Source organism: Trichomycterus rosablanca, chromosome 5 (genome assembly GCF_030014385.1).
Source record: "Trichomycterus rosablanca isolate fTriRos1 chromosome 5, fTriRos1.hap1, whole genome shotgun sequence".
Taxonomy (NCBI): domain Eukaryota; kingdom Metazoa; phylum Chordata; class Actinopteri; order Siluriformes; family Trichomycteridae; genus Trichomycterus; species Trichomycterus rosablanca.
Window position 1 is genome coordinate 6,512,435 of NC_085992.1, and position 24,616 is coordinate 6,537,050.

Genomic DNA, 24,616 nt, shown 5'->3' on the forward strand with positions numbered 1-24,616 from the left:
GATGCTCTAATACACATAAACTGTGTTTTTGTACTTTATATGTAAAATAAGGCAGTTGTAGACTAGTGGTTAAGGTACTGGACTAGTAATCAGAAGGTTGCTTGTTTTAACACCACCACTGCCAGGTTGCCACTGTTGGGACCTTGAGCAGGGCCCTTAACCCTCAATTGCTTAGACTGTATATGAAGCATTTTTTTTACTTTACTATAAGCAAATAAGCTGATCGTGGACGTCAGGCACTCGTTGTAGCTCCTGCGTAGTCTCTATCCACCTGTTTTCATCCTCTAACCACCTCTTTTCTCCTCTCCATCTCTCCCCTGCAGCCGGCGCGAGGGAGGAAGGGGACAGCTGTGGGCCGAGTCCAGCCCGAGCCCGGCGGGAGTGGGGGGTTAACACAACAGAGGCTGCAGTCCCTTGGCTTTCTTTAATAGCCCCAGTTTGACCCTGGCTCACCACACACACAGCCTCCGTTGCGGCCCTTGTGATTAATGGCCTGCTTTTGCTACACACACATTCAGACACACATGGTACATACACACGGATGCTACATTACTACGGTGCTTATGCTGCCCCTGCTGCTTCAGGGCTTCTGTGTTTATGTGTGTGTGGGAATTTATGTAAGAGGGTTATAAAGCAAGTGGAGCTGGAGAAGATTTCAAGGGCCCAGAGTGGACAATGGAACCTGGAACAGAAGTCTTCCATGGGGAGAGTGAAAGTAGCAAAAAAATAATAATAAATAAATAAACCAAATAAAATAAGTAAATTAATAATAATTAATTATTATAATTATAATTAATAATTAATCATGTATACATATATTTATTTACTATTTATTTATTGATTTATTTACTTGGGTGTGGGTGGGTGGCTCAAAGTTGTACAGTGGAGCTAAGGTCAGGGTTTTGTACAGGTCACTAGAGGTCATTTAGACCACATGACTTAAGGTCACCCACTTTTGCCACATTTGAGTCGCGATTTTTTTTCTTCATGCAACGCTCAAAGTTTACCTGATTGAACTTTGACCCAGTTTGCCACTAACCTTTTCAAAGCACCTCCAATGAGACGAACTGTTTGATATGACGCAGTAAAAGCAACTCTACGAGCAACACTAAATGTGACATATTATATTAAAACAACATCAGAGGAATTTCATTAGTGGAGAGAACTTAATTAAGAGAGGTTTAGTAATCCTGTGTTGTTCTTTTAATACATTAAGTCATTTTTGACTTTCTCAGAAAAACTGACTCACAATTTCTCAGCACCCCAAGCTATAACACAAGTTTAAAAGTGAAACAGTGAGGAAAATCTAAATAAACCCAGATACATGTGGAGATTTTAGAGTGAACGTTATTCCACAGAAATGCTGATTCGTCTCATATTCGCACTTTGATGACGTTTTACCGCACCGCTTAAGCTGAGCGCTGAACAAAGCAGCGGTTTGCGTCGAGGCTCACGGTGTGCGAATCGCAAAACGTTTCTCATGTGAACGTGCCCTTAATCGACTTTGTGCACCAGGAGTCAAAAGGGAAAGCTCCCCAAACTGTTGTGCAAATGTAGAACCATACAGTTTATTTAACACATATTCTACACCTGTTACCAAGGGTGTGGCTGATACACCTGAACTCAGTCATCAGGAGGGGTGTTGTCATACTTTTAGTGCCATATAGTGTACCTCACCATGCAGTAAGAATAGAAAATAGAAGAGAAGCAAGACTTTACATTTTGGGGTCATGTTCAGGGTCTGCGCTCTCTGTAGTGTAACTTCATCGTCGAGCAGAGGTCTCAGCCATCTGAGAAGTAACGGAAACAACTTGAGTGCTTCAGAAAACACACACACACACACACACACACACACACACACACATAGCCACGACCATAAACCATCATCATGCTGGCACAATCTTTCTACTGAGGTTTGAATTTTTCACTGTTTTGACGTTACAGTTGGTCAGCTCCAGCTGTGAAAAAAATCCATAAACTCCATCCCTGCTGTAATTTACACTATGCAAGCATATGATTCATTACCACATAAATGCTACGAGCTTACCAATAATTACACTATAAGCTGTATAAATAAATACATGAGTAAATTACGAGCTGGTGGACAGGACGTCATGCTCTGTGGTCAGCGGGACCAGTTTAACTCCACTGACCCAGGATCTTTCCTTCCTATAACAGTGTAAATTCTTCTTTTCTTCTTGATTATTCTGTCTGGCTTCTTCTTTCTCTCCTTTCCCTCAACAAATCTCAAATGGTTCAGTGTTGTTCAATTAGATTGCAGTTGACATGCATTCTGTGCAGGCGCTACTATCAGTAATTCAGCCCTCTTTATAGACAATCTATTTTTTTAATATAGGGTCTGAAGAAAACATTAAAGTATTGATCTTTATTTATCGATCTCTCGCAAAGCATAGTTAAGGCCAACACAAATCAATCAAAATAAATTTAAAACCATGCTAGCTTATAGGAAGACCTCAGGTTGCACTCCAGGCTTAATTAGGGAAACGGAGAGCGGGAACTCAAAGCAATATCAGACTGATACACATCACCTGAGCTGAGTTACCAAGCCAGACTGAACATTTGAATCATATTAAAGTAACTATGTGAAGCCAAGGTTGCAGCATGTGGTTTTGCATTGTCTTGTTGAAAAATGCATGGATGTCCCTGGAAAAGATGACGTCTTGAAGGCAGCACATGTTGCTCTAAGATCTCAATGTACTTTTCTGCAATAATGACCTTTGCCAAGGGCACTGAAACAGCTCCATACCATGACAGACCCTGGCCTTTGGACTTGTTGCTGATAACAGTCTGGATGGTCCTTTTCCGCTTTGGTCTGGAGCACAAAAAAGACCTGGGGTGCTGATTCATCTAACCACAATCCACGTTTCCACTGTGTGATGGTCCATCCTAGATGCCTCAGAGCCCAGAGAGGACATGGCCGCTTCTGGACATGGTTAACATAAGGCTTTTTTTTGCACAGTAAATTTTTAAGTGGCATTTGTGCATATAACTCTGTATTGTAGTGCTTTACAAAGGTTTGCCAAAGTAATCCCTCACCCATGTGGTTAAATCAGCTATTGTTGAGTGGCGGTTCTTGATGCAGTGCCGGGGGATCGAAGGGATCACAAGCGTTCAGCTTAAGCTTGCACCCTTGGCCTTTACGCACTGAAATTCCTCCCAATTCCTTGAATCGTTTAATAATATTATGCACTGTAGAAGGAGAAATATGCAAATATTTTCCAATCTTTCTTTGAGGTTCATTGTTTTTAAACATTTCAATAAATTTCTCAGGCATTTGTTGATAAACTGGAGATCCTCTGATCATCTTTGCTCATCAAAGACTCAGACTTTCCTGGATGCTGCTTAAATACCAAACCATGATTACAATCACCTGTTGACATCAATTGTTTAAAATCGCATCATTATTTAGTGTTTTCACCTCATTATTAGCCCCAAATTGTCCCAACTTTTTTTTAAATGTGTTGCAGACCTGAAATGCGGGATTGGAAACAAAACATGAAATATTTCAGGTTCATCCTGTCTGAAATCAAATAAAAGTCAAAGTAAATGTAAGTAACAATGTAACAGTGTCAATGCAGTGCTGAGAATGATCCACCACCCAAATAATGCCAGCTCTGTGGTGGTCCTGGGACAGTCCTGACCATTGAAGAACAGGGTGAAAGCAGGCTAAAAAAGTATGTAGAGAAACAGATGGACTACAGTCAGTAATTGAAGAACTACAAAGTGCTTCTGTATGGTAAGTGGAGCTGATAATATGGACAGTGAGTGTAGAAACAAGCAGGTGGTTTTAATGTTATGGCTGATCAGTGTATATAAACAAGTGTGTTGCAACATTTAGACTCACACAAATATTAATGTGAGTTAAATATTAAATCTTCTCATTATAATTATGTAGAGCAACAGCAGCATCTTAGTGGGCCAGCAATCCCTGAGGGACACATAAATCTACCAGGCTTGCAAAACTCAATCGTTTTTTGACAAAACACTAAAAATGCAGATACAAATAATGCCAAACATCCTTCATAATTAACAGCCAGTGGTTCAGTGTACCATCTGCAGCTGAACCTAAAACTCCTCACACAACTTGAACCATCATAACTTGTGAAATGTTTTTTTTGACATCCTCAAGTCTCTTAAACTAAGTGAAAATTACATTTGGCTGAATAATCAAAAGTAAAAGTTACTGCTGAAGCCAACTTCACTGTTAGCCAAGGTTCTTCCTACAGTCCCTAATGTAAGAAACCTGAGTCTATAGCAGAGATGGGGACTCATTTCAAATGACTTGACTCGTGACTTGCAAAAAATGACTTGTGTACAACAAAAGTCAGAAACATTAGTTACGTGTGACAATTATACATATATCTATATATGATCCAACATCATTCTGATCTTGTAATTTTCTGCTCTCTAATAATGCTCCGGCCGCATTAAGCTAGTGTTAACCCGCAATGCACGCAATGGGTTGATGTTACAGCCAGCTTCCGGCACAGTGACAAAAGCGTCGCTCCCTACTTAAAATGGTGGAATACCCTACATAGTGCACTTCACAGTAACAGATAATGTGAATGGAACGCTCCTACAGAATTGGCGCTAATGATTGTAAGAACCGCTTTCTGAGCCAATCAGACCTTCTGATTGTAATTTTTAATAAGAAATGCTGTTATTTGCATGTATTTAGTTTCCGGCGTCACACAGATTATTGTCAATGAAACACTTGATTGACTTTCTAACGAGTTCGTGTGTTACTTCACAACAGGGAAAAGTTTGGAGGTTTTTAATTATAAGCACATTTACAAAATAACGGATTATATTCCTAATGGGACAGACAGTTATAACTTTAATTGCATCTGGAACAACTTAAGCTAAGGTAAGCAGTGGTTATGGATTTTTTGCTGTGTTTGAGATTTTGGCCGCTGTGCAGTAATTTGCAATGAAAACAAAACTTCAGTTTAAGCTTTTAACTGGTACCTAGGAAAGTAACGGCACGAAGTAAAACGGCAAAATACAGTTGCTGATTTGTTGTTGTTTTTATCTGAACAGATTATTTGTTTATTTCTACGCTACATTTCCAATATATGTTTTTGTGTTTATTATATTGACTCGTGACTTGACTCAGACTCTAGCCTAAAGACTCTGACTCGTATTTTGTGACTTGTGAACATCCCTGGTCTATAGCCAAACAACAACAGCCATGCTAATGATTTTTAGTAGGAGGAGCATTTGACAAGCTCTGGATGAAACACGACATGTGTACGGCAAAACGACTGTCCCGTACTAAAGTAAGATGTCCTCTGCAGATGAGAGTGTGGGTCAGTGAGAAAGCTCTGCTCTTCCTCCTCCTTACAGCTTTAGGAGAATAATTACAGGAAGGGTTGTTGTAATTAGCCAACCTCTCACTGTGTTCATGCCTGTTTTAGATGCTGTAAGGAAGAAGAAGAAGAAGAAGAAAAAAAAAAAAACAGCCACAAGCTGGTATGTGACAAAGCCTCTCTCTATCCTCACCATATGGGAGCGGCTGGTGAGTGTCACACACTATGCGGGGTTACATGGAACATAGTCAAACTTATGAGCTTAACAACAGGGAGGCAAAAAACAAAGACAACCTACATGATTATATAATCCTAAACAAAACTAAATTCAATAAAAATACAAAAGCAAATGCAGCTTTTTACTTCTGGCTTCATGTTAAATCAGAACAATTGTTAGGCCCAAGAAGAAGACTGCACAGTGAAGTATGGTGGTGGAAGCATCATGATATGGGGAGATTTTCTCAGCAAATAGGACTGGTTCATTATACATGACTGAGGAAAACATAAATAAAGCTAAATGTACCAGGATATAAAAGGAGAAGAAGAATTTAACCTCATCAGCAAAGGAAATAAATGTATATATTAGGGCTGTCGAAGTTAACGCGATAATAACGCATTAACGCGATTTCAATTTAACGCGATTAAAAATAATAGTGCCGTTAACGCAAATTCTAGTTAATGTTGAGACTTGACTGGTAGAACTACAACGCTCGGTTACATTATGTTAACATTATGTTAAAACAAACGTTTTAATGTCGGACTTGCCACCGTTTTTCATTTGCGGTTTGTTAACATAATGTAACCGAGCGTTGTAGTGATGCACTTATAAAGAAATAAATACACGCTATATTCACAAGTTGTCGGGAGCAGAACACTTTTATTAACTTATTCTGTTAAGGTACCAAATACCGGAAAGCTGAGTCAAGCACGTTAGTCCATGAACTATGGAAGCCCCAAAGGGTCAAAACACACTCACTTCGTGTAGAAACGGCCATCAAACCATTGTCACAATACAACCACAGAAAAGTCTGTTACAATAACTACGCCTTATCCCACCTAAAGCACCGCTGATCTACAATGTTTGCTGATGGAGAAATTCTAAACTACAATCTGACATTTACTGCCTAGTATGTGAGTGAATAAAACTCCCTTACAGTTTTCTCTTGTCCCAGCAGTTTTTAACATCAGTACATTTAGCATAAAATGTGTTCACCATTTTAATTGTAACATTTCACATAAAAATCCTTGTTTTCTATAACATTTACACAGATTTTTTTTAATGCGATTAATCACGATTAACTATATGAAATTCTGAGATTAATCGCGATTAAAAATTTTAATCGTTTGACAGCCCTAGTATATATTTAACAAACATGCAAACATACAGTCAAAATAACAGACATAAATAAATAAATAAATAAATAAATAAATAAATAAATAAATAAATAAATAAATAAATAAATAAATAAATAAATAAATAAATAAATAAATGAAAATTTAAATGTAATGGCAAAGTAAATACATTTAAATATTTAACATACACAGCCAAAATAACTCAATACTCTTTGGTAAAAATAAACAAATAAATAAATAAATGAATGAATAAAAAACAAATACATTTAAACCTTTAACAGACATAGCCAAAATAACTCAATACTCTTGGGTGAAAATAAAAATAAATAAATAAGTAAATACATCTGCCAGAGCTGCAATGATCTAGTCAATCCTTTAACGTAAACATATTAATCTTGGGGAAACTAAGACAGTTTGCTAGGAGGAACAAGTCAAAATTGAACCACAAATCTGTGAAAAAGCTTTTTTTTTATTGTATGCAGCTGTAACAAAAAAGTAGGCTTTACGACAAAAGTAGTAGCTCTATTATTGTGTGGTGTCTAAGTCTTTTTTTTCCCAAATATATTTTTGATAATAATTATTTGATAAGACTTAATATATTACCTTAAATATTGTTTTAAAATACAGTGTTATATTGTGAGTATGAAGTGTGTACATATACATGAAATAAAACACAACAGTGTGTGAGTGTGTGTGTGTGTGTGTGCATGTGTGTGTGTGTGTGTGTGTGTGTGTGTATGTGTGTGAGAGAGAGAGAGAAACACACACTGTCTCTGTTGGTTAAGCGATGGTGTGACTGCTCCCCTGTCTTCTCACCATCTGCCTGAGAGATACTCAGCTCACCACCTTAATACTTTACACCACACTGCACTCCTCTCACCAGAGCTGTGAGAATGAGGAAGATGATGATGAGGAAGAAAACCTTCTAACTCTCCAACAACCTAGCATGCCATCTACACTATATAGACAAAAGTATTGGGACAATCTTTTTAATTATTGAATGTATGTGTTTCAGCCACAACAACTGCCAACATGTGTGATGAATCAATATTATTTTGAACAGCTTTGGAATAAACTGGAACATCGATAGAAGCTTTCTTGACCAGCATCGGTGCCCAGCCATACAAATGCTCTTTTGACTGAATGGGCACAATGTCCGATCCAACAGACGAGCTACTATAGCTCAAATTGCTGAAGAAGTTAATGCAAAAGGGGGACCAACACAATATAAGGATAGTGGTCATAATGTTATGCCTGTTCTGTGTAGTATATTCGATAACTAACTAAATAAATAAATAAATAATTAACTAACAAATAAAGCTCTGCAATGTTTTTATTAACTAAACCAGTAATGCTCCATTTACAGATGTGTATGGGAGCCAGGCGTTGTGCTACCAGTGCTGTAACAGGCTAATATCCACTGTGAGCTTGTTTGGAAAGACTTACCCTTTTTAGATCTCAGAGCTCCATTAGACGATGAGGAGAAGGGCAGGCTAATTAAAGAGTGACCGAGTGGCCGGTCTAGAGCAAAGACTCGTTTACCCTGGCCCAATGCTCTCCAGCTCTCCTCGCTCTGCTAATAGAAAAATAAGCTACTTCACTCGGCATGGCTGGCGGTGACACCTGCAGTGGAGGGGGTAATGGTGTTTAATGGCCTTTTAAATTTTTATTCAACCAGAGCATCATAAAAGAGAAGACGGGCAGCAGCTGGATCTCTTAATAACTCCAATGCTATGGCAACTCAGGGCATCGCTCAGCCCCTTGACTTTCAAATGGCCACTTTGGTACTTTGAGTAATAGTTGAACAGGGATGGAGCGAGATTTAAAAAAAACGTGAGGAAATGAGGGAAAAACAAGGTGCCTTATGAGCAAGGTCACCATTGATCGCTGCAACATCAATGATTAATGATTCTTTAGTTAGTTATTGAATATACTACATACTGTATATGGCCAAAGGTATTTGGACACCTGACCATGACCTTGTTGGACATTTCAAATTTCGAAAAACAAACCTCTCTTGTGATCAAGCTTCATACAAGACTTTGAAGTACAGTGGACCTTTGATTTACGAATTTAATTGTTTCCAAAGGGCTGTTCTCAAGTCAAAATGTTCGTAAGTTAAATTTATTTTTCCCATAAGAAATAATGTAAATAGAATTAATCCGTGCCAGACCTCCCAAACCAACGACTTACCTTAACCTCTCTAATGTCTTAAATGTTCTTTTTGTTATAAATACAAGTATATTTTCCCTTAAATCTTAAATTATAGTATATAATACTGTAATAAACAATAATAAACAACAATACACAGTAGTACTAAAAAAACACACATCACATTTCACTACTGTACGTGTGCTGTACCATACACCATAATACATTTCCTTCTTTTTTTCAATAGTAATATTTTTCTTTTTTTTTTCACTTTCATTTTGATATTGAATTTTACAAAATCTAAAGAAAACACAGAAAAAAAACACCGTCCACTGTCCAAACGGTCAGAGTCAACTTGTTTGTGACGTCACGTGTTTCGCAAATTTCAGTTCATAATCCGAAATATGTTTATACGTTAAGTATCGCTCGTAACCCAAAATGTTTGTATGGTAAACGGTTCATAAGTCAAGGGTCTACTGTATGTCTCTGAGAATTTGTGCCCATTCAGTCAAAACAGTGGCTTTTTGATGGTCAAAAAAACCTCAGTTGATGTTCCAGTTCATTCTAAAGCTGTTATTAAATGTCATGCTGATGGTAGTTAAAGTAAACTACAATGATCAGCCATAACATTAAAACCACCTCCTTGCTTCTACACTCACTGTCCTTTTTATCAGCTCCACTTACCATATAGAAGCACTTTGTAGTTCTTCAATTACTGACTGTACTCCATTTGTTTCTCTACATACTCCTTTCATGCTGTTCTTCAATGGTCAGGACCCCCACAGGACCACCAAATAGTAGGTAAAATTTGTGTGGTGGATCATTCTTAGCACTGTGCTGACACTGACATAGTGGTGGTGTGTTAGTGTATGTTGTGCTGGTATGAGTGGATCAGACACAGCAGCACTGATGAAGTTTTTAAACACCTCACTGTCACTTCTAGACTCCCACCCATATCTGAATAACAGGCCAATCGTTGTTCATGTGGCAGCTCAGCCTTAGCCGGCAGGCAGAGCTAAGATTCGATATGATGTATTCGAGATCCCAGCTCTCAGAGATTCAATACGATGTATTCGAGATCCCAGCTCTGGTTCCAGTGTGTGTTTTTACCGCTGCGCCACCTGAGCGGCCCACTTTTGCACTCTTAATATGCACATTTGTAAGAAATGCTGCAAAACTCCATGAACTTAAAACATGTAGACCACTGTGAGCACAGAATGGCCATTTCTAGCACTATATTATTTTTACATTTACTGAATATTTTTCCTGGCAGTTTCCATCACAGCTGAGCTAAAGTAAAAGTTGTGTGGGAGTTCAGTGAGGAAGAGTGAGGAAGACAGCACTCAGGTGTTGAAGACAGGGTCCACATCCAGTACTCAAACAAGTAAGTGGCCTTTGTCTTCACCCTACACTGTGTAAATGCAACGTATTGCTGTTTTAATGTTACTGATAGACACTGAAACCCTGTTCTTCTCTAAGCCCATCTGCTTGCTGCAGATGTCTCAATCAAGCCAGCAGCTGCATGGTGTCTGGGCTGTCAGCGAGGGCCGAGGCTACGCTTATACATGCTTCTGTTTAGACACGCAAAACATGGACCCACTCGCCACATGCTACCTGACCCAGCGTTCTGCATCCTGTCAGTCAGCCTTCATCAGTGGCCCAGTTCCTACAAACGTACTCGTCTTTCAGCTTCTACACACACACATGCCACATAAACACACTATATACACACTCTCACACACACATATGGACAAACGCACACCTACCACACACACTGTGTACAGTCATCAGTGAAGAGTAAAGCTGTACTTGTTTGTCAAGTATAACCAACAGCAAAGCCAGCGGCAAAGAGAAATTCACTATAAACAAGTACAACCAATATAAAATACATGGATAGTTTAACATGACATGAAAGTATGTGCAGAAGTTAATCAGTAACGTTTACAAGAATTGATTAATAATAAATAAATAAATTAATTAATAATAAAGCTTTAACTTTTATAAAAAAAAAAATTCCTACAGCAAGTACATTAACAAGTCACTAAAACAAAATAAAGACAAAATGTTCAAGCATAAATCTTTAATACTTTGTTATTATTATTATTATTATTATTATTATTATTTTGTAAATGACTTAATAGAAGTAGTCATAGTAATACCATAAGTAAGTAGTAGAAGTATTAACAATAGTAGAAGCAGTAGCAACAGTAACTGTAGCAGTAGTAGTAGAATTACTTGTAAAAGTAGTAGTATTAGTGGTGACAGTAGTAGTACAAGTGGTAGTAATAAGGGTTGCGGTGAGAGAGGTTGTAGTAGTAGTAATACTAGTAGCAGTAGTAGTAATAGTAGTATTAGTAATAATAGTGGTAGTAGTAGTAGTAGTAGTAATAATAATAGTAGTAGTAGTGGAAATAGTAGTAGTAGTAGTAATAGTGGTAGTAGTAGTAGTAGTAATAATAATAGTAGTAGTAGTGGTGCAAATAGTGGTAGTACTAGTAGTGGTAATAGTAGTAATAGTGGTAGTAGTAGTAATAGTAGTGGAAACAGTAGTGGTAAGAGTAGTAGTAATAGTAATAGTAGTAGTAGTAGTGGAAATAGTAGTAGTAGTAATAGTGGTAGTAGTAGTAGTAGTAATAATAATAATAGTAGTAGTAGTGGTGCAAATAGTGGTAGTGCTAGTAGTGGTAATAGTAGTAATAGTGGTAGTAGTAGTAATAGTAGTGGTGGTAGTAGTAGTGGTAAGAGTAGTAGTAATAGTAGTAGTAGTAGTAGAAGTGGAAATAGTAGTAATAGTAGTAGTGGAAATAGTAGTAATAGTAATAGTGGTGGTAGTAGTAGTAGTGGTGCAAATAGTGGTAGTGCTAGTAGTGGTAATAGTAGTAATAGTGGTAGTAGTAATAATAGTAGTTGAAATAGTAGTAGTAGTAGTAGTAGTAGTAATAGTGGTGGTAGTAGTAGTAGTGGTGGTAATAGTAGTAGTAGTAGTAGTAAGAGTAGTAGTAATAGTGGTAAGAGTAGTAGTGGAAATAGTAGTAATAGTGGTAGTAGTAGTGGTAAGAGTAGTAGTAATAGTGGTAGTAGTAGTGGTAAGAGTAGTAGTAATAGTGGTAGTAGTGGTGGAAATAGTGGTAGTACTAGTAGTGGTAATAGTAGTAGTAGTAGTAGTGGTAGTAGTAGTAATAGTAGTGGAAATAGTAGTAGTAGTAATAGTGGTAGTAGTAGTAGTGGTAATAGTAGTAGTGGTAAGAGTAGTAGTAATAGTGGTAGTAGTAGTAGTAATAATAGTAGTAGTAGGGGTGGAAATAGTGGTAGTAGTAATAATGGTAATAGTAGTAGTGGTAAGAGTAGTAGTAATAGTGGTAGTAGTAGTAGCGGTAAGAGTAGTAGTAATAGTGGTAGTAGTAGTTGTAATAATGGTAATAATAGTAGTAGTAATAGTGGTAGTAGTAGTAGTAATGGTAATAGTAGTAGTAGTAGTAGTAATAGTGGTGGTAGTAGTAATAGTAATAGTAAATGTAGTAGCAGTAGTAGCAAGTTATTAAATACTTGAAATACCAGCACATGTAGTTTTTGAATAGATTTTACACATTTTACACACTGAAGTGAAACTCTAATCTCACTCCCACCAATTCAGCTTCTCAATTCATTCAGCATAAATAAAATGTATCAAAACAATCATAAGTTTCCAACTGATGTGATTGTTTTTCTTTTGGTTTTTCTGCTTAGTTTACAAGTACATTTTTGAAGCTGGTAGTGCTGTACATGGTATTAACACAAGCATTACATTATTAGCTGGCTCTAATTTTAGGAAGAACAATGACTTTTTACATATGCACACACACACACACAGGTGAGGTGTCACTTGTTAGTACCCTGTGTCTCTGACAGGTATACGCTAGGTTAAGTTCTCTGCAGTTTACAGCCTGTTTCTGAAATTGATTAAAGCTCCTGTGTTGATTTCTTCCAGAGTCACGCGTAAAAGCCTATTTAAGGCAGCGCTGCCAGCTCATTAAACGCGCCACACGACACACACACATTAAAGGTAATGTCCCTGCCACTTTATCTCTCATTGTTTTATTTTGCTCTCTGGATCTAATGAAGGCGGCAGAATTATGTCGTTTTAAAACCGTCTGCTTTATGATTCTATTTGTTTATCTATCCCTTATTTCCTCGCCTCTCTCACTCTCGTCTGTCATCCTCCGGTACTTTAATTTGATTGGGCGCTCGGCGGCGGGCCTGTTGATCGCTGCCCATTTGCAGATTAGCAGATTAAGTTATTCATCACTCAAGAAGCTCCCTGCCGCGACAGCGCTATCAGCAAACTGCCAAATCAAAACATCTCTGCCAGCCATTCCGAAATAATTGAATGCACAATAATTTCCCTATTAATACATTTCTCATATTACTGATTATGGATGAAAATGTCCACATTATCTGTAGCACTTTTTTTTGGTTAATGTCTTGCTCCTCACCAGTAAATTTAATAGACAAGACTTGAATAGCTCATAGTAAGATGAAGGGATAGGTTACAACCTCTCGTCTTATATTTATTCATTTTTTTCTTTCCCCTCCCTCCTCTCCGACGCTCTCTCACTCCGTCTGTGTCTCTCGGAGGATGCGGCAGAAAATTAAAGAAAATCGATCATTGTACAGCAGGGTGGCAATGAGTGGCTCTGACGGTTGCTAGGCCAACAGTTACTCAGCCGCTCGCTGCTGTCTGTTTGAGAAGTTGTTTTGTCACTTTTCTCTGATAAGCCTCAGATTTATTTTATTTCTCACCTACTTATTTTATCGGAGGTTAATTACACTGATCTGCATTCATCTGGCATATATTTTCCCTCTGATATTTTTCTCAGGTAGCGGAAGGAGATGTGTGGCGGGCACATGCACCACCACCAAAAATAATAAATAAAATAAAAAAATAATAAATAAAATAAAAAGTCATTCTGCACCAAAGGATTTACGATTTTACAGATGCACATTTGAAATGCAGAACTATATAAACATGCAATATAATGAAGCTAGATCTGTAGTTAACAAATACTGATGAGTCAAAATATTAAAACCACCCCTCAAAAACATGCATGACTAAGCATATTCCATAACAGTTGTACATATTGATCAGGGAATCATTAAAAATCAAGTTGATGGTAGTTGGTAGTGGTAGCTTATGCCAAGTTCACACTACACGGCTTTCCAAGTCGTCAGGTTGCTGTACAGTTCACACTACACAACTGGATCTCTCGTAATCGGGAGTCTTTCAAGTCGGTGTGTATTACACCATCTATCACCACCTGGAATTGCAGGCGAGCTTCTCTGGTCTCCCAAACTACGTTCTGTCATGAAAACAAACGCGAGACGTGACGAGGGGTTTAATGATACCACGTCCAAAAATGCACATCAACAACTAGCGAGCGATCAAAGTTTGTGTGCTGATGTGCAGCGTAAAAGCAAGGAGAAAAAATAAATGAATCTGAGTGGATTTGGCAATGCGACCAGCATGGATTGTTCTATAGTGAGTTGGACGTTAATAAATATTTTTTGCAATGCAATGTTGGTGTTATGTTTTGTGGAGAACGATAAGGTCAGAAATACTGTAAACCTTGTGTATGTGCTGATGTATTCTGATATAAACTATATTATGCCCCTGTCCCATCTTTTTACAACACCTCCCCTGAGTTTCCCCTCACCCCGTATCTTGCGTTCTCATTGGCTGTTCGACATAGCACTCATTGCCAGTCGGGCAACTCAGATCCAGATATCTGGCAAGCTAGATATCTCACTTCAGTCGCCAAGCCGCTCGGATCGAGTTGTTGAGTAGTTCACACATAGCGATTGAGAGCCGTGATAATTGTGGGTAAAAGCGTCTGCTAAATGCCGCAAATGTAAATGTACTCATAGTACGCATGTTGAATATAGCAGATATTGGCAGCTTAAAGACCTGAGTTACTTTGAAAGGGGTCAAATCATTATGGACAAATGACTGAGTTGAAGTAAACTAAGTAAACTACAAGGACATGTATGTAGACACCCCTCCTGATTACCCAGGTGGAGATGTCCGGGTCTTTTCTGTGTGGAGTTTGCACTGTGTCTACCTGTGTCTCCATGGGTTTCCTTTGGATGATCTGGTTTCCTCTCATACTCCATGCAGTCAGGCAAACTGCAGCTACCTTTACTGGAGCAATTGCCCCTGTGTGTGTGTGTGTGTGTGTGTGTGTGTGTGTGTGTGTGTGTGTGTGTGTGTGTGTGTGTGTGTGTGAATTGTACCCACAGTGACCCTGAATTGGATAAAGCAGCAGTAAAACAGACAATGAATTAATTAATGGATAATAATAATAATAATAATAATAATAATAATAACAATAATAATAATAATAATAATAATAATAATAGTAATAATAATAATTATAATAATTGTGCATCAGATCTGATGTTTTAACAAGAATAAAGACGGGCTTAAAAAGAAATTCATTTTTCCTGATTTTTTCTTGGACATTTATGACGTCCAGGTATTGTACAAAGTACAGCAGTGTCATAGAGAACAAGTAATTTCAGTTATTAAATACTTTCTGTAATGCTTCATATTTAGTGTAATGATGTGTATTATTTACATTGCTAATCAAGGCAATAAAACTTTTTTTTAGTCTATTCATGCATATTATTAAAAGTAGATACACATTTGTATTTAAATTTAGTCCTCTGGCAGATGGTTCTATCCATAATGACTTACAAACAGTCTAACCAGCTCAAGGCACAATGATGCAACGATGCAACACAATGATGCATAAACTGAAACACCAGAGACTAACACTGTTCTGTAGAAGTGCTAGACTTGTGTATTATGTAACCAAAATGATAAATACAAATTGCATATTAGTTTATTTCATTTTTTAGATAATTAAAAAGACAGAAGACAGAAAGCAAACTTCTTCAGCAAAAAAAAAATATTCAACACCCATATCACCCTCATTAAAAAGTACCTGCCCCCCTAAGGTAAATGCACATTTAGCAACAATGACTGCAATTATGCATGTCCTATAATTCAATATTATTTCTTTACATTTCTGTCCATTTCTCTTAAATCAGACACAGATCAGAATTCAATGAGAAATGTCTTGTTTCTTTCAGGTCTCCACACCATCTGTACTGGGTTCATATATGAACATTCTTTTGTATTTTGGACCTTTGTCCTGCTGGAGATGTGCAATGTCCTGCCCATTTTAGCCTCACCTTTAGCCATTCAGGACTCTCCCAGGACCACTACAGAGCAGGTATTATTTAGGTGGTGGATCACTCTCAGCACTGCAGTGACACTGACATGGTGGTGATGTGTTAGTGTGTGTTGTGCTGGTATGAGTGGATCAGACACAGCAGTGCTGCTGGAGTTTTTAAATAACGTGTCCACTCACTGTCCACTCTATTAGACTCTTCTACCTAATTGGTTCTGCTTGTAGATGTAAAGTCAGAGACGATCGCTCATCTATTGCTGCTGTTTGAGTTGGTCATCTTCTAGACGTTCATCAATGGTCACAGGACACTGCCCATGGGGCACTGTTAGCTGGATATTTTTGGTTGGTGGACTATTCTCAGTCCAGCAGTGACAGTGAGGTGTTTAAAAACTCCATCAGCGCTGCTGTGTCTGATCCACTCCTACCAGCACAACACACACTGACACACCACCACCATGTCCCCATACATACTGAAATTCCTGTTATCTGAAAAGTTGTATTCATTTGTTAAACATTATCCTGATGTTTTAAGATCATGCTTACATGAAATTTCCTTGCACTGTGTTACTATAAAACTTTTAGTCCTGGGTTCAATTCCCAGGTGGAGCACTCTGGATCCTTTCTGTGTGGAGTTTGCATGTTCTCCCTGTGTCTGTGTGGGTTTCCTTTGGGAGCACTGGTTTCCTCCCACAATCCAAAGATGTGCAAGTGAGGTGAATTGGAGATACAAAACTGTCCATGACTGTGTTTGACATTAAACTTGAACTGATGAATCTTGTATAACCAGTAACTACCTGTCCTAATAAATAAATAAATACATAAATAAAAAAAAGCTTTAAAATGAGTGCTTGTCACTGACGGTAAAGGCAATGTTCGATTGATGATGGACAGACAGATAGATAGATTAGATAGACAGATATCAGGTGTATTTAATGTGTGCCTAAACCATGTAATGGGAGAAATGTGCAGTAAAATAAGTAATGAAAAGGGGGCAATTGCTTAATTGTAGCTATAATTACCTTATTAAATATTAAAGAGAGAGTAAGTACATGGGTGGCGACAAAATGAAAGAAGAAGAAGTCAACAGCATCGATATCTCTCACCAGACACCAGAGCTTACTGTCATGTTTAGATTTTTTTTTTTTGCATTGCAATTACCCACATCCATCCTGTTTAGTGGGCAGGCGAGTGTGTGTGTAGTACTACATGTAAGCCACTGCGCGTATGGTGTAATGTGTAATGGGTGTATGGCAGTGCCCACCCTGTTCTCTACCGAAATGAACGTGCACTCTCCGTGCTCACATGACACTCCGAATGCATTATAAGCATTAATGAAAAAGTTAATGGACCATTTTCCGACATATCAATTTACATTTTACAATTTGGCTAGACAAATGATGTCTGCTATTGGAGGCCCATAATATTTTGCTCAAGGAAACAGTTCTAATGTGTTTTATAGACATCAAGTGTTGTGAATAATGATGCGTCCATGGCATGCAAATCAGATGACGGCGGGCTGATCAGCTGTTACTGTGTAGCTGGATGCGCTGGGAATGTAGGACTGAGATCACATACCACTGCATGGTGGCATCAACATACAGTATATAAAACCACGGCCGCTCAGGTGGTGCAGCGGTAATATACGCTAGCACACCAGAACTGGGATTTCGAATACATCGTATCGAATCTCAGCTCTGCCATCTGGCTGGGCTGGGCGGCTATATGGACAATGTTTGGCTGTTGTTCATCCAGGTAGGGAGCCGGATAGGGACCTAATAACTGGTGCAATTACGACCTCTGCTGGCTGATTAATGGCATCTGTACAGAGTCGAGGAATAATGCAATGAGGGTGTGGCTCTCTGTGCACAAGGCTGATTGGCATGAGAACTCGCCTTGTGCAGGTGAAAAAATGCAGTCGGGTACTGCTCACTGCTCAGGGGGCGTGTCAGTTTGCTGTCCTCAATCAGGGCCGGGGGTTAGCATCAGTAGAGAGGAAGCATAACGCAATCGGGTAAAAAAAGGGAGCCGGATAGGGACCTAATAACTGGCGCAATTACGACCTCTGCTGGCTGATTGATGGTGCCTGTACAGAGTCGAGGAATAATGCAATGAGGGTGTGGCTCTCCGTGACTGACACACGCCCCCTCCGACACATGAGCAGTACTCGACTGCATTTTTTCACCTGCACAAGACGAGTTCTCATGCCAATCAGCCTTGTGCAGGTGAAAAAATGCAGTCAGGTACTGGAGGGGGCGTGTGTCAGTTTGCTCTCCTCAATCAGGGGGGTCAGCACCAGTAGAGAGGAAGCATAATGCAATCAGGTAAAAAATTGGACGTAAAAAAGGGAGAAAAATGCATATATACATAAACATATATAAAACCACGTCCGCTATGTCACCACCTAGCTACACGTGCACACACACACACACACACACACACACACACACAGATGGATTTGCTGATCAGATTCATTGCAAACCAGCAATTACATCAAAGAAGCTCACAGTCAGAATCAGAATACAATTTATTTTAATGACCAAAAATTATTTGACCACCAGAAATTTGTTTTGGTCTGTGTGCCTTCTTACATGATAAAATAATAATAAATAATTAAAAATAACCTCTCAAAAACATTGTGTGTGCCACAGCTTAAGGCTAATAATAACAAATACCATTAGGCGTTGACTACCCAGAATTTCTATTCACGAGTCGCCACAATTCAATATTTTTATACGACTCATATCAAGTGAATACTCAGATCCAACCCCAGGCAGTGTTGGTAAGAAATTTCAAAAGCGAGCAAGTGCAGATTGGTCTGCGATTAGCGTGCGACATCTTCTCCACTTGTTACACTGCAGTCATTAAATGCAGCTCGGCAGTACGGGGATCAACACACTCCCCGAGCTCGGCCTCGCACGGCTCGCCGCGAACCCGCCAAGCATTCCACCGCGCCGGCTCTACTGCTTTATAAAAATAATCATTTCCACCGCAGGACGCCTTTCTTCACGCACGTCTTCGGCGTGCCGCCGGCGGCGTCTTAGCGAGGACATGGCTGTCTCCATGGCTCGGTCTCAGAGAGCAGGGGGCTTGGGGTGTGAATGTGTGTTTCGGCGTGTTTTAGTGCCATCTGCATGTGAGGTGAGAAGTCTAAGAGCGCCGAGCCAATCACACACCCACACGCACCTGAGGAAGCGTCGGCATCGCAGCCTATTGTTTTTCAACACACTTCAGTACGTGTTAGACGCACGGGAATGAGCTCGCACCTTTTAAACACCGAAAGTTTTATACACGTATACAGTAAGCACAGGGACGCGTGTACCAGGACTCAGGGGCGGCTCGTGTTTATGTCAAAAAACACACGCAAATCTATCTATCATCTATCTATCTGTCTGTCTGTCCGTCCGTCCGCCCGCCCGCCCGCCCGTCCGTCCGTCCGTCCGTCCGTCCGTCCGTCTGTCTGTCTATCTATCTATCTATCTATCTATCTATCTATCTATCTAGCATTTCGTAGTTCTACAATTACTGACTGTAGTCCATCTGTTTCAAGACTCTCCCAGGACCACCACAGAGCAGGTATTATTTAGGTGGTGGGTCATTCTCAGCACCGCAGTGACACTGACATGGTGGTGGTGTGTTAGTGTGTGTTGTGCTGGTATGAGTGGATCAGACACAGCAATGCTGATGGAGTTTTTAAACACCTTACTGTCACTGCTGGACTGAGAATATTCCACCAACCAAAAATATCCAGCCAACAGCGCCCCGTAGGCAGCGTCCTGTGACCACTGATGAAGGTCTAAAAGATGACCAACTCAAACAGCAGCAATCAATGAGCGATCGTCTCTGACACAATATTTAAAAACTTCAGCAGCGCTGCTGTCTGATCCACTCATACCAGCACAACACACACTAACACACCACCACCATGAATGTGTCACTGCAGTGCTGAGAATCATCCATCACCTAAATAATACCTGCTCTGTGGTGGTCCTGTGGGGGTTCTGACCATTGAAGAACAGGGTGAAAGCAGGCTAAAAAAGTATGTAGAGAAACAGATGGACTACAGTCAGTAATTGTAGAACTACAAAGTGCTTCTATATGGTAAGTGGAGCTGATAAAATGGACAGTGAGTGTAGAAACAAGGAGGTGGTTTTAATGTTATGGCTGATCGGTGTATTGATTATACTCAGTCAATACCACAACATTTAGTCACTTTTCATCATTTACTCAAGAAACATATACTGAAATATCTGTTACTACTCTGTACATACAGTATTTATACTCTACACAATGACAGTGATGTTGAATCTAATCTAATTTGGATTGCACTGAATCCTGAGGTGTCTAAATATTTCCAATTCTCCTCAAGTCGATCTGTAAGTATTAAGTATTGCTATGATTCTCTCCTGAATAGCAGCACACCCCGGTGACATCCATATATTCAGTATATACACAATGTGCAAATGAAAAGTCACCCACAGTTTCACACTCTGGCTCCTTTTTTTCCTTTCTCAGCTCTCTCATTATTCCTCTCCCTTCTCCTATCTCGTCTCATCTCTCCCCCACTAACAGCAGCTGTCCGACGGAATGGCCAATAACGCAGCACGCTGTAACAGACACCTGCAATGCTAATATCATTAATCAATACCAATAGAATTGCGTGGAGGGACTCTGCCAAATGAAAGTCCCAGCAGTCCCAATCTTATTCCCCTTAAACCTCATTTGCAAGCCCAAGATGGCCGTTCTAATGACTGGCAGCAAAGTTTTTCCTACAAATTTCATGGGGCATGATCCAAAGATAATAGGTTTTCAGCCCAATGACAATCCAATTACAATGCCAATCAAAGCTGACTCCATGCAGGCTAATTATCAGCTTCAGCCCCCAGTTTAAATTCGAGCGCACCATTTTTTGGTTTGAATAAGAATTTGGTTTGGAGGCTAGGCGGATTAGTGTGCTGCTAGTCAGGGGTTTTAATCTGTAGCTGGTTCTCTGGTGCTGGGGCACAATAGGTTTAAGTGGATTATGTTAAACTATGATCAATCAAATAAAACTAGTACATTACATAGCATTATAAGCAAAAGCTCAAGAAGCATTTTTAATTCAATTTTATTTATATAGCACTTTTTACAATAGACATTGTCTTAAAGCAACTTTACACACTCCAGGACCAATAGACCAAAAACCCCTGTTGAGCAAGCCAAGGGTAACAGTGGGAAGGAAAAACCTCCTTAGAAATACATGAAGAAGTTTTATTAGGTACACTTACATCCATTTATTGACTGTTTTATAAGCTACACATACAATACAGATAAACTTTGTGGGTATAAAATTACTCTCTGTAGCTCTGTACACTTTGTCACACACACACACACACACACACACACACATTCTTATGCAGTTTTCAGATTCTGTTTTTAGACAACATAACCCTATACGTTCAGACCTGCAGCGATTTTTCACCTCTTGTCGCCCGAATCACTGATCGCTCATCGCCCTGTGTTCACACTGGAAGCATCATCAATGTCTGTAGGCATTTGGTTGCCATGGTTTTGCTGACAACAAGTGAAGAAAATGCCATGGCAGTACAGTGTACTTTGCTGACCTGTATTTACAGAGCTTATAGAAATCAGCCAGTTTATCCCACAAATCAGATGTTTCCACTTAAAATAAAAATCACTTGTCTATAACTTTCATCCCTGAGTAGTCAATCACTGTCTGTGCAGTAAACATGACAAAATAACTGTTTGTTCTTTGCTATTGCTGTGTCTATTTGCAGAAGTTTGACAACACAACAATGTGTTTCTCTTCCATCTTTAGTAAAAACAATTATACGGGAACCAAAACCGGAGCGTATCGTTTCACAGTGGTGGAGATAATGGACATACCACACTGTACTGTATTTATCAATCGGACTGGACCCCCAACTGACCAGATGAGGTTGGTGGTGGGTCATGCTGCTATGGACTGCAATGACATGAACATGGTAATGACTAGACACATGGTAGTGTGTGTTCTTCTGGTATGAGTGTATCAGGTGCAGGAGTGTTGTTGGGATTTATAAATACTGTTTACACATACTGTTAGCACTTATACTAGAGAAGAATGCCTTTATTTGTCATTTATACATATACACAAGTGCAGTACATTGAAATTCGTTTACTGCATATAATAGCTTGTTTTGGAAGCTGGGGTCAGAGCGCAGGGTCAGTCATTATACGGTGCTTCTGGAGCAGACAGGGTTAAGGGCCTTGCTCAAGGACCAAACAGTAGCTGCACAGCAGGGCCTGGATTCGAACCGACAATCTTCTGATTGATAACCTAAAGCTCTAACCAGATGTACAGATCAGACTAGAGCTATGTTCCATTTTGGTTGGAGCAAAAATATGTGGTATTTAAAAATCTCAACACTGCTGTAACTGCTATACTTATCCAAGTACAACACACACATATACACTACCATGTCAAATGTCATAACAGGGCTAAAATGGTCCACTACCATGTAACTTCTGGTCCCTTTCCATTGATAAATGGGGTACCAGGGTACACAGCATCTACTGTATAGTGATTATTAATAATGTTCAATACACACAAACAAACGTCCATGCTGTGTCCAAACCATTAGTTTTGCTCAGTACTGCGTTTAGCTTAAGAAAATAAAGTATAGCCATGAGCCACTGAGCTCATCCAGAACATGAGTTCTTTCATGCATCATCACATTATTGCAAGATATCAGTTTAAACTGAACATTAAAGCATTACCAATATGGCACATTTAAGCAATTACAGTTTGATACAGACATGAGGTTGGCTAATAATTATCCCCACATTAAAGGACTAACCACAACAATAAGCCTCCTCATAAGAGGGCTCAGTATGGGGCAACATGGCAAACTCAAACGATCCCCAATCTCTCTGTCCTTTCTATTACTAACCTCTCTGCATTAGACATTATTTCTGCAGGGGTGGGTGAGCTACCTTACTTTACCAAAATGACTCACAACAGGAATGCTTCCCATTTCATATCCTAATGATGATTTGTATGGCTTTGTATAATACACGACTATTTACAGAAAATCACCGTTTATTGGCCAAACATTTCATGCATGAGGTTAATTTGCTTAATATTTCCTAAGACTAAATAACCAGTTTTTTTTCTTCTGACAGAACTTTGTCAGGTATGTTTAGTGTAGCCATTTGATATAAACATGCATACACATTCCAGTGCATGAAAATAACATTTAATTTATATTTTAGCATCAGCATGAAAAGACACTGGTAATTTTTCAGATCCATTTATAAATTAAGCAGTTTGTCGTGATGTTTATGTTTCGAGCATTTATAATAACACCATGTGAGACAACTGGAGCAGAGTATTGCATTATATGTAAGACCCAGAGAACCATTTGTGGTGCAGTGACAAGGCCTGGAGCCCTTTTCACAAATACTAAACATAATAAATAAATAAATGAATAAATAAATAAATAAATAAATAAATAAATAAATAAATAAATAAATAAATAAATAAATCCATAAATCCATAAATCATAAATCATAAATCAATCAATCAATCAATCAATAAATACTAAACACAAATAAATAAACAAATAAATAAATAAAAAATAAATACACAAATTGGCTTTTTTCACCTTTTTGTGGAATGCATATTTCTGTTTGTAACTGTACAACATATTGGAAACAATTAAACAAATATAAATAAAAATAATAATATATTGCACATAAAAACAAAACAGCTTTTTATAATAATAATAATAATAATAATAAAAAAAAAAAAAATAATAATAATAATAATAATATTAAAAATAACAATATTGTTATTAATAATAATAACAATAACAATAATAATTAATATAAATGTTAATAATTGATGTTAATAATTAGTTATTAAAATGCAATTTTATTAACTTGTATTTACATTTATATTATTATTATTATTATTTAAATAATAAAAATATAACATATTTATACTATAAATAATATAATAATATTTAAATATTATTTAATAAATATTATTATTTAAAAATGTTTTAGTAGATTTTTTTTAGAATGAAATATATTAAAATAAAATATAATAATCACAATATTCATGGTTTTAGACACGTAAACATATTTTGTCTGTATAAAATCTATTTTGGGGAATTTACCAATACACCAAATTTACTCCTACCTTTCTGCCCACATTTCCCTTCACACACAAACACACACACACACACAAACAAACAAAAAACAGCATCAATAACACAAATGATTAAACATTCATGGCCTTTTGTAGAGAACATCTGCTGTATAGAAGAGTGTTGCCTCAGGGATTGGGTGGATGGAATCAGGAGGATCTCTCCCTCACATCCTCAAGAAACCAATAAGATGGCACTGAGACGGGAAGATTTACACACCAGCAAAAACAAATGCGTCCACATTCAGTAAAAACAGGAATCCTGCCCGCCTGATTCTTATAGGCAATACACGCCCGGGCACCTGAGCGTCATTTTTATTTTCAGCTGTTACGACGATTCTCATGTTGGAATACGGTCATCCTAG

At 38.4% G+C, this 24,616-nt stretch overlaps 1 long non-coding RNA gene across 1 annotated transcript in view; it reads right to left on the reverse strand.

The window, feature by feature from the left end:
• Window positions 1-1,718: 1,718 nt before the first annotated feature.
• Window positions 1,719-24,616, reverse strand: part of LOC134314827 (uncharacterized) — a 127,085-nt gene continuing 104,187 nt past the window's right edge. Inside the window, exon 4 of the long non-coding RNA XR_010012428.1 lies at window positions 1,719-1,790. This is a non-coding gene — a long non-coding RNA (uncharacterized LOC134314827). The remainder of the gene's footprint in view (window positions 1,791-24,616) is intronic.